General features: G+C 40.7%; 2 non-coding genes across 2 annotated transcripts; one reads left to right on the top strand and one right to left on the bottom strand.

The window, feature by feature from the left end:
• Positions 1-4257: 4257 nt before the first annotated feature.
• TRNAH-GUG lies at positions 4258-4329 on the top strand. The gene has a single exon. It is a non-coding gene; the product is annotated as a tRNA-His (tRNA).
• A 6129-nt stretch (positions 4330-10458) lies between these two features.
• Positions 10459-10530, bottom strand: TRNAH-GUG. The gene has a single exon. It is a non-coding gene; the product is annotated as a tRNA-His (tRNA).
• Positions 10531-11749: the final 1219 nt, after the last annotated feature.

The raw sequence follows: 11749 nt of genomic DNA, 5'->3' as shown, positions 1-11749 counted from the left end.
AGAGATAGAGAGGGAGATGCTATTTGTATCTGCTTCAGGTCCTCTTTCTTCCATGAACTTGTTGGCTATTTGGGGGCAGGGGGAGTGTCTTCTGATTACTTTTTTTCTTTTGACCAGAGATTCAATCCTGAACAAGAGAAGTGTTCTGTCCAAAACTGACATCTTAACAGAAAAAATAATTGTTTTGAATTATTATTATTTTTAGACAAAAAACACAAACAACAAAAGAATTAATTAAAAAAGGAAACTGCAAATATTTAGAACGTCTTCTCAGTTATGTGGGTGAAAATGTCATAGCTGTTTTCTGAGCTCGAGTAAAGGTAGCAAGGCTGGGCACAGGGGCAGAGAATCACATGACTGTGCAAGTATGCACAAGGCATGCTCATGTGCACTAACCTTCTTCTGGGGAAAAAAAAAGAAACAGTAATAACATTTTACTAGTAGAAATTATTAAAAAAAAAAGAAAATTCCAACAATGGCAAGGTGTGTAGAGACAGGGTGGAAAGTAGTACCAGTACAATTAATTAAATGATCATTTGTTACCCAGTGGTTACTGGTTGTTCTATCATCTCAAAGATTTGTGGACTGATCTTAAGCTCCAAAGGTTTATGGATGTGATTGACGACATTTATTTATTATAACCTGTATTTTACTCCCATGTCTATAAAGGTCTGAAATAAAAACGGTATTTCAAGTGACTCCAACTTAGCAAAAAATGCATTAGATGACATTCTAAGCTCTGTCCAACAAGATGGAACTAGAAGTGCTTTTTTGTTTCTCTGAGACACAGATTCAAAACAATCACATGAAAATTTTTGATGGGAATCTAGCAAACCTGTTTCACTGCTGCAAAAAATAAGGCACCCCTATGACTTCTATGAGAGGTGACACTGTATAGTAGAACAGTACAGGTTACCAGAGCTTGCAAGGACCCTATCTCATCACAGCTGCAAATATTTTATTGATGATTTGTAAGACAAACCACATTTAAAACCTCCTTCATCTCCTGAGTATCATGCTATAAAGCACCTCAAGGAGTCCTGCAGTAAATCTAACTTAATCCCCTCTGAAGGGGGATGCCGTGGACAGAAACCTGTATCTATAATATTTACTGGACTTCTGTCTTATGGGGAAATCTGGATGGTCTGAGAAACTCAAACAAAACTGAAGTTGCTGTTGTTACTTCAGGACAGGTAACCAGTAATAACAAGACCCAAAATTTAAAAAAAAAAAAAAAAGGTTATTTAAGGTCCTAAGTATGGAAATGAAGTAAATATTTTAAGAGCTCTACTTCCACAGGTCTACAATAAGAAAAAACTTCAGAGAAGTTACTACTGAATCATTTTTGTTTCAGGTCTGTTCTACCTGCCCACATGTGTATGACGCTGAGCAATGCCATCTTCCAAATGCACTTATGCTGACATGCAGGTGACTAGGTGATGGTACTGTCCTGTTCACTGTTAAGACCTTTTGAGCTGACTTCAACCCTTACCTACAACCCTTCTTTCTGAACCACAGTTTTCCATGTTTTTCAATGAATATATTTTAAAAAAAAAAAAAAAAAAAAAAGGAAATTTGCAGTAATGAAGAACACTTGATATATTGTCCTGATAGTGGCTGTAAATACTGGTGCCCAGTTTCTTTGTTCTGTTTCGTCAAGGTCTTTGGAGTACTAGGGAGTATCATAGGACTTACCACATCAAAGCATTCGCCTAGAAGTGGCAGTCACTGTCCAACTCTTCAGAGATTTCTTAAGAGCTCAAAGGGCTTGGAGGCTGGTGAGGGAAAGGGAAAAAGGTCCTCCCAGACTGTGACTTCTTACAGCTGACAGCATATATGCGATGGCTTTACAGGTAACATTCACACTGTAATGCGCAAGCTGTACTAAAGGGGATTGCTTCTGCCAGTGTTTTTTCCTTGCCAGAAGATTCAGCAGCTTATTCTGCTGACACCTGCTTTCCAGATAGCTGTGGCATGAGAACTGAAAGACAGGGGTGGAGGGGGAAGATAGGGAGAATCCTAGTGCCTCCTTATTTTTTTGTTGTTGCTTATTTTACGCAGTTATGCTTAAGTTCTGCTAAGCGTAATGGCTTTATGACGCAGCAGCAAACCTAAGTTGAGGGATTAGTTTTATGTCAGATGTGTACCACTCCTGGTCCTGCTTTTCTTTCTTTCAAGTTTGTGACAGCAATGCAGTCCCTTAACACAGGGCTAGGCTGTGCCTGGCAGGATTAGAGACCGGGGAAGCAGCAGCCTTCATACCCCATGGAAGGGTACACTGACCCTTGAGCAAAATGCTATGCTGGTCACACCAAGCCATTGAGCAAGGCTGTAGGGTGAGGTACAGCAGTCTGAACCACCACTACAGCACCCTTTTGCTCAACGTGTCCCCAGCAACCATCAGAAAGAGAGAGAGAGAGATACCTTCTCCTTCCCTCCTGCAGCTCCAGCAGCAGGGAGGACCCCTCCTTGTGCTTGCAGGAAGTACCTGTGCATTTCCCTAAGGCAGAGGCAGTGCGTTCAGCACTGAGGCAGACCAGAGTGTGTTTAGTAAGTTTGCCTTTTAGAGTCCCAGCCTGATGTTTCTTTCGCACAGTCTACTCATGGATTAGTCCCCACTGTGCAGACCTTCATCCAGAGTAAACCCACATCTCCGTACATTGAAGATATGCTGAAGACATTTTAATGGTCTTGTGTATGACAGCCTAGTAAGTCTCTTTGTATGTCTTCCTCCTTCTTCAGAGACTCAGTGTGGCACTGTATCACTGCAGTGGTGGTGTTGCTGTGATCTCCAAGGCTATCAGCCACGCAAGGTTTGCAAAGCAGTTAAGTTTTTTAATAAAATAATGAATATAACTGTGGGAAGGGTGAGCATGAGGAAAACAGGCTGCATTTTCTGAGCAGGGCTTGAGTGTCCCAGAGCTTGCTGCATTATTCTCTTTCCCCATGATAATCTTTCTTTATGTTGCACAGCTTGATTTCTGTTGGAGCTCTTATTTGAGAGAACTAACAATTTTCTGCTATTGTGCCTATTTGAATGTTGTTTACAGTCTTTTTGTGTCTGAACATCTGACAAAGGGCAGGTGCTTCTCAGCAGTTGATTCAGTATAACACTAATTGATGGTCTTAGTTGATAGAAGCTAAGTGATCACTCCCCTCAGACTTCATCTGTAGCATTTGACCATCTCCCTCCACAGTAGATAATACAAATTATGGAAAAGGGTTTTTTTATCTTCTGTTCTTATTGCAGAGTGTCGTGGTTTAACCTCAGCCAGCCACTGAGCACCACACAGCCACTCGCTCACTCCCCCCACCCTGGTGGGATGGGGGAGAGAATCAGAAGAGTAAAAGTGAGAAAACTTGTGGGTTGAGATAAGAACAGTTTAATAATTAAAATAAATAGTAATAATGATACAAGAATATACAAAGCAAGCGATGCACAATGCAATTGCTCACCACCCACTGACTGATGCCCAGCCAGTCCCCGAGCAGCGGCCCCCCCCGGCCAGCTTTCCCCCAGTTTATGTACTGAGCATGACGTCACATGGTATGGAATGTCCCTTTGGCCAGTTTGGCTGTGCCCCCTCCCAGCTTCTTGTGCACCTCCAGCCTTCTCAGTTGGTAGAGCACGGGAAGCTGAAAAGTCCTTGACTAGTGTAAGCACTGCTCAGCAACAACTAAAACATCGGTGTGTTATCAACATTATTCTCATCCTAAATCCAAAACACAGCACTGTACCAGCTACTAGGAAGAAAATTAACTCTATTCCAGCCAAAACCAGTACACAGAGGTAAGGAAGAGGATGTCCATCAGTACAAGCATTTACATTAGAATGAATCATACCTGGTTCAACTCAGCAAATGCAGTTTTCAGTTAAGTAGATTTTGTTCTTTTGTCTAAATCTCTCTGCAGCACACTGCCAGACTTTTCTGTTGTCATGACTTTGCCTTCCCCACCACTGATAAAATAGGAAAAAAACGTTCTCTCTGAAAATATTTGGGGGACAGAAGAAGGCTTATTATAACTCTCCTGAGCCTGTTTTTAGGCAATCCTGATAAGCATGGGTTATTAAGAGAAAGGAAAAATAAGTCTGGAAGCGATTTTGAGAAGACAGTAACATGTAGTTACTTGGAAGAATGTTTAGAACCAGCTGCTGCTAAATCTCAGTGTGAACTGTAGGTGGCACCATTTGTATAAAATTTTGGAGAGCACTGGGGAAAAAAGCTGTCACTTTAATTTACGGTTTTCCGATAGCTTGCCGTGATCGTATAGTGGTTAGTACTCTGCGTTGTGGCCGCAGCAACCTCGGTTCAAATCCGAGTCACGGCAGGAAAAGGTGCATCTTTTGAAGAGATGTAACTACAGATTGCATATCAAAAATAGTCTATTAGTGATGTCTATGCCTAAGATGAGAAAGCAATTACAGGCTCTGTAACTTTTACCAGAATGTTTTGCTAAAAAATTATGTGCCGCAAGTATTAGTTCAGTAATCCTGTTGCCAAGTGTGACTTTTTTTTTATTTAAACATTTATGGATATTGTGATAAACACAGTGGCATAGTGAGAGTGTAATTTTTACTCTTTAGAGCCACTTAAGATCTGGACTGAGCCATGAAGTCTGTTTGGTTTTGATCTTTGCTAGTTTTTCATGCTAATAAAGCAATCAGCCTGAATTGCTTGGAAATATAACAGTGGTAGATGTGGAAATCCTGCTTACTTAGGCATGAACTGCTGCTAGCAGAAGGTCTTTGCTGATGACAGACAAGAGGAACAATCACTTGTCAGTGATTCCAGTGATTCCCTTTGTTTTTGTGGTAGGAATGGTGTGTAACTTCACTGTCCTGCCTCACTAAGTAATATGAGCTCAGATTCTCAGAATGAAGACTTCTAAAATGACCATGTGGATTTCATAAATTAGTTACGGTAACTAATGGCCGTTTGTGTAATAAATGATAAATTAACAACAAAATTTTATAGCTGGTAACAACTATATTAATAAAAGATCATTATTGTGGAGTTTATCAGATTATTTGGATGCCACATAGAGTTTCTGGTAGGTGGTTCTTTAATTTGATAAGGAGTTAATTCAAGAGAAAGTGCTGTCTTTCTCTCATTGTTGCATCATCTGATGGGACATCAGTCCTCTGCATAACAGATTACATCTCCACCAAGCTCAGATGGATTCAAGTTTCATGCAACAGGTCCAGCTCTTGCAGAGCGTGAATGACAGGTGCTGTTCTCTCTGCAAAGCAGCAGGAACTTTCCTTGCCCTCTTACTCAGTGAGGAAGAGAAACAAAACTTTCTTCACACTGCTATCAGGAAAAATCAAAGCCCTGTATGCCTGCAGACCTGGGAGGGCACCTCACCTCTGGAGGCTGGAGGCTTAGGTGTTCCAGTTTTGGTGTAGTAGGCTAGTGACCCCTGGCATCTTATCACCTCCCTCAGGTTCATGAGAGCTCTTTCTGTTGAGTTTTTTAAAATATCTTCAGGTATTCCTCTGATTGGCCTCAGAGTTCCTGTCTAAATACCACTCAGCCTTTTAGGAGCGTATCAGACCAATTAGCTCTTAACTTCGTGGTCTAATTGATGAGAGAGATGTGACTGATTTCCCAAAAGAAAGCAATTTAGAAACATGCACTAATGTAAAAGAGACCAGGATGATCCTTCATACTCTGTCCCTGCTGTAGTCTCTCAGAAATGCCATCTGTTGTGTTAGATTTTATAAACTCCAGAAATACCAAATTAACTCATCACAGGTGTATATATTCTTTAAAGCATCCTATTGAATCAAGTCCTAGAACAGAAATCCAAAAGTTGCAATAACAAAAATTCTGCTGTACTCATGCATCATCCTGAGGCTGCCAAAACACTCAAGGCTCACCCCTGCTTGACCTCAACCACCCTGGAACTGACTTCTATATATCCAGTGTTCGTATGTAGCTAAAATGTAGAAACACTGTATTACCTTATTGCTAGTTATAGTAATATTGATGATTTTGAAGAGTTTTAACAGGACACTAGATAAACTCAAAATGTCCTTTTTTTTTTCATTTTATGATGAGTTGGCCAGAAACAGTGGTCATTCTGTTCACTTTAGTTTATTTAGGATACCGGTATCTGTATTGCTAGCTCAATGCTCAATGCTAGCACTATAAACTGCAATGAGAGCAAGAATGGTGTAGGCAGATAATCAGACATTTCTTACCAATTCCCCCTGCGGTTATTTGTTCTCCTCACAAGATAATCAAAATTAAAACCCAACTTCATTTTGGAATATAAACGTGCAAGTGCAGGTGGCTCCCAGCATTCCATTTCCTGAGAAAATATTTGTCAATTTTCCCATCTCATTAGGGAAAAAGAAAACAAAAACTTTAGTACAAAACAGTTTCCAAGGATAACAGAATTGCAGACTAGGAAACACAGAGATATAATCTTGGAACTGATTTTGAAGCTTGAATTGTACAAAGAATTGCCTGTATGTTTCTGAAATATGTGGGTCTTCATCTCTAGCAGACATGTCCAGATAACACTTTTCCAGTTGGAAACCATGATCTAATAATAAAATATTAAGAAAGATCCAGGCTTACATATTTCTGAAGCTCTGAATGTTTTTTATCTAAGAACGCTTTGAAGGCCAGAGAGAAGAGTTTGCTTCAGCAGCCTTCTCTGCCTTTACACAGCAAGCTGATCTGGTGGGAAATGAAGAATAGTATTTTAAAAATGAGAGAGGAAAGTGCCTTTCACTGCAGCTCTTCTGTGTCCTTTTGTGCCTGCCATTATTCTCGTGCATGGCCCATTCTGTGTAGAACATAAAACCTTTAAGACATAGAGCTGTCTCTCTCTATATCCCCAACATGCCTAATTCACAGTTTGGCTCTGAAACTAATAGGATGTACCCATCAACAGTGCTTGGGAAGAGATTTATTTCTTGTTATTGTATTTTAACATTAGCTTTTGATTAGGGTTAAAACTGCTAGAGTTTTAAGCTATAGAGAAAGACATCTAGTTGTTAAGAAGGTAACACTGAAGAGATACTGAAAAACTTTTGAAATATTAATTGAACCTGATGCAGATTTCTGTTCTACTTCCTTCATTTTTCAGGAGTGCAGCAAGTTGGTTGTATCCTGTCTGATGTTCATATCAGGTGTTGAGCAGGATAGAAAGCAGTGGCTGTTTTGAATCTGCAGTCATCAAATCAAATTAATTCTGTTTTTCATTCTCTTTACAGGAATGCAGCTTATATTAAAACTTTTATAGGTCCCCTCTGAAATCCTTTCAAAGGGCTCTGGTCAAGAAGACTCTTTGAAAGGAGATCTTCTGTGGTAAAGAGAACTCCTGAAAGCTTGAATAGCTGGTTGTGCTTTAGCAAAGAATGCCAGGAATTCATTTCACAGGTGGGATGATTTTACCTCTGGAAATTCAGCTCTGAGTTTACAGGCTATTATTGCAGGATGGATAGTAATTGGGGAAAATTTGGCAGATGGGGAGATTCCTGAGCCTGATGTGTAAACGTAACTGCATAAACAATGTCTAATGCTGCAGTTCTGTAGCTTTTCTCATAATCTGTCTTTGGTGTTTCTTAAAAGAAAGCATGTCCTGCTCTCTAAATGAGACTGTGTGGCTTCTCATTTGTAAGGCTCCAGCAGTCACTCACAGCACTGGAGAGAGCTGCACTGGAACACATGTGATGGCTATGGTCAATTTTTGAAGCTTTCTACTTGTACCGCTTTGGGTTAAGCTTTCGCTCAGGTTTGAATCCTACTACTTTCTGCACTATATTTCAAACTACTGAGTAGGGCCTGGTTTCACGTCTTCGTCAACAGTTCAGCACAAATCCCAAAACTACCAAACATCCAAAACTATTTAAATAATATTTTCTGTTGCTTTTTAAAAAAAAAAAAATTCTCTCTGTTTTTATATCTCTTGAATTCTAAATTCCCAATTTTTTATTCTAAAAATTTTATAGATGTGTCCTCTTGATTTGGAACTTCACAGAAGCAAAATCAGCTCTGAGTTGGATTCAAACACATCTGATAAATCTCTCTTTCACAAAGCTTTGTGAAAGTCATTCATCTGCTTAATGTTTTACAACTTTTTCCTGCACTCTTTTATAAAGAAATGTGGTATATGTTTTCTGTGCACCAAAAACAACTCAGAAGGTGACACTTTGTGATATTTCTTGTAAAGGAATATCTTCTTTGTCACAAAGAAGCCTCCATCCAAAGGGATCCCAAAACACAATGTCTTAAAAATCTTTGAGAAGGGATCATAGTTTTGATATTCCATGCTAATATAGCAAAAATTTTCTCTTGGAACACGGTCTGTAATGTTAACGTAATCATTGTCTTTGTGCTGCAAAACCAACACCTACGTGCCTCTTGCACTTCAGAGTTGCGCATGGAGCCAACAACATAGCCACCGCACTATTTCTGGTAATTTCTTTTTTGTGGATCCCTGCATTCCCAGTTCAGATCTTGTGCTTCCAGACTTCTGGAATTTTTTTTTTTTCATTCTCTCATATGAGCAGCAAACCTCTTGTTTTACTCTCCAGAATTGTATCACTGATTTGTTTGGGGGTGGCAGGTCTATCTAATATCCTTTCTATTTAGGAAAATCTGACATGGTAGGACGTGTTTATTCTGGGACCTGTACTGTTGCTATTATTCACCATGCAGCTGAAGGCGAGAGGGTGTACTGACCTTTGTACTGGCACAGAGAAGAAAACTTTATGATATAACCATGAAGGCATTTGTATTAAAACCACATGGGGTAAATTAGTGTTTTACTGTTACACTTGAGAAGGAAAAGTCTGACTTATTTAGCTAAAGCAACAGTAAGAAAAGTAGCGTATCATGGAAAATTCCATTCAGAAACACAATTTGAAGTTTTTTGTGTAAGAACTGAACTTAACTGAAAAATAATTGCGAAAGAACTCTAGAAGGCCTAATATAAGAAACATGAACTCTTCCAGAGAGACAAAAGTGTAAATTCTGGAAAGAGATTTAAGAGATTGATCCACCAGCTATTGAACTGCTTTGTTTCACCATATTGTCCTTCCTATTTCTGGTTTGCCGGGACATGAGTTTAATGGAATTAAATATTCCCTGATGGTCTTCATAGTTATGTGAGTCCCACTTTAAAAGCAATTCCTTTTCATCTTAACAGTTTCAAGATAGTCTTGCTTCCTTTCTGAGCCTTAGACAGACACCTGGACGAAGTTGGCCGAGAGCTGGCAAGCCTGTGTCTAGATGCCTGAGTAGGGTTTGACCTCAAGGACATACACTGCCTTCAGTGAGGAAAACATTTGAGATTCTGGCCTCAACTGTTAGAAACATACAGTCATTTCCCATAAATGAATATTTGTTGCCTTCTCCTTTTCCATCCCCTGCTTTTTCTTTTGACTTGCGGTTGGGCTGTGTGCTTAGGTATGAAGAAATCATTTGGTTAAAATGAGTAGTTTTTACTTCAGTCAGCAAGATGTATAGCTATCTAATGATGAAATTAGAATTGGTCATATGATCTGAAGTTCATGAATACATTTCTGAGCATCTTCTATTAATAACAAATTAGAAGTAGAACTCTGTTGCTGCATGGTTCAATCAGTATATAAGGTCCCTATCTGTAGGCACTTGGGAGTGTTTCTTGAAAATTTCTTTCCCTGTGCATTTCAGCTAGCTTCTTTACCTCACCACCTCCATACTGGAAAACCTCTGGTCCCTAACATCCCCGCCCCAGCCCACCCCACCAGGCAGCATAGGTGGGATGAGGGAATGGTGCTTAGATAAACAGAGATTCATGTCAGACCATTTTCCCACCTCTTGGCAGAATCCTCCCAGTCACATCATCCTCTCCCCACAAAAACGGCACTGCATTTCCAGCGGTGTCTTGCTTCTCTTTAATCAAATTTCAGATCTAGACATGATGTCTCCCATTTGCTGCTATTGATTACTGGCCTCATAAGTGCATCATTCTTGGAACAAAGATATGAAAAAGCCTCACAGTAAAGAAATTAATTGCACGTAATATCATGCCTTCTTTGCTGCTCTTTCCTGAAAAATTCTTCCGGAATTTTCTTTTGTGGTGAGTCATCCCTGGGGACAGATCATAGAAATCAATCTTCACTGGGAGAGAGAAAGGAGATACGTTAAAAAACAGAGTGAAGTCAGTGAAAATGTTGTCCCAGACAACCTTAAAATAACAACATCTGTGTGAACTGCTTGAAATCACACAAAAGGAGACAAAAAGCCTATGATGCAAAGAGTGTCAACCACCTTATCATGTAGCAGTGAGCTACATGAACTTTTTTGTGCAGCTACTGCTTCCTCTCGTTTCTTTTTTTCTGTGCTTCAGACACTGAGCCCTGTTCAGCAGTTACTGCAGAGTGTGGGCTCGGGTGGGTGTCATGTCCCCAGTAGCAAGCCTCCAAAAGTGAGGACTAAAGCGGTTCCCTCTCCCCTGTGCCGTGACTCGGATTTGAACCGAGGTTGCTGCGGCCACAACGCAGAGTACTAACCACTATACGATCACGGCAAGCTACAAAGGACAAGTCCGCTATCTCGTGTTTTCTGTCCCCTCTAGCAGAGCTGTGCAAGCATTGCCACCTAGCGTGGACCAGCTATAGTGTTCCACGTGCTGGCCTCCTTCCTGGGGTGACCACTGCTATTGCGGCACACCCGGGCATCCCCCAAGCCAACAGAGAAGTGCGTGCAAAGACAGGCACAAATGTTATGGTGGCAGAAAAAAAATTCCTGCTCCTTTTGGCAATTGCAGTCTGGTGTGGAAATCTTCCTTGCCTTCTGTTTGGCCAATGGCTGTCTTCAAACATACAATAATTTTGGTCTGCGAATCTTCTTCCTGTTTTCAATGCTGTGCCTAGTGATGGAGGAAAATCTGGTGAAAGGACATTCAAAGTTACATAATTATTTTAAAAGTTCTTGAAAAGGAAGCATAAAAACACATGTTCCCCTCCTGCTGTAAGTCAGATTTGAACCAAGGTTGTCGTATCCACATAGTGCCAGCCACTGGACTGTCACAGCAAGCTGGCACATTGTGACAGGCTTTGAACAGACATGGCAGAAAAATAAGATTTCTAGTAAAATATCAAATGTTGACAGCACTGAGTCATCAAACAAGGATTTCTGTTGAGGCTTGAGAGTTAATGTTTCAAAACACAAGTGTTCATAGTAGGGTTATTCTAATAATTGTCTTTATTAGGGATCTCATATACACCATTTAGTCTCACTTTAATTCTGTGTCTGACAGTGATAACAAGAAAAGATTGATAATAGCAAGTATCTTCACAATTTTGTTAATTAGTTAAAAAAGTGGAAGGAATTGGTGGGTACACCAGATGGTTGTGCTGCCATTCAGAGGGACCTCGTCAGGCTGGAGAAATGGGCTGACAGGAACTCCATGAAGTTCAACAAGTGGAAGTGACAAACCCTGCACCTGGGGAGGAACAACGCCATGCACCAGCACATGCTAAGGGCTGACCAACAGGAAAGCAGCTTGTCAGAGAAGGCCCTGGGAGTTCTGGTGGACACCAAGTTGACCATGAGCCAGCAATGTGCCCTTGTGGCAAAGGCGGCCAACAGCCTCCTTGGCTGCCTCAGGCACAGCATTGCCAGCAGGTCAAGGGAAGCGATCCTTTCTCTGTGCTCAGTCCTGGTGAGACACATCTGGGTGCTGGGTGCTGTGTCCAGTTCTGGGCTCCCCAGTACAAGAGAGACATGGACATACTGGAGAGAGT

This window comes from Pygoscelis adeliae, unplaced genomic scaffold (genome assembly GCF_000699105.1).
Source record: "Pygoscelis adeliae isolate BGI_AS28 unplaced genomic scaffold, ASM69910v1 Scaffold45, whole genome shotgun sequence".
NCBI classification, from domain to species: Eukaryota; Metazoa; Chordata; class Aves; order Sphenisciformes; family Spheniscidae; genus Pygoscelis; species Pygoscelis adeliae.
This window is presented reverse-complemented; position numbering and strand designations above follow the sequence as displayed.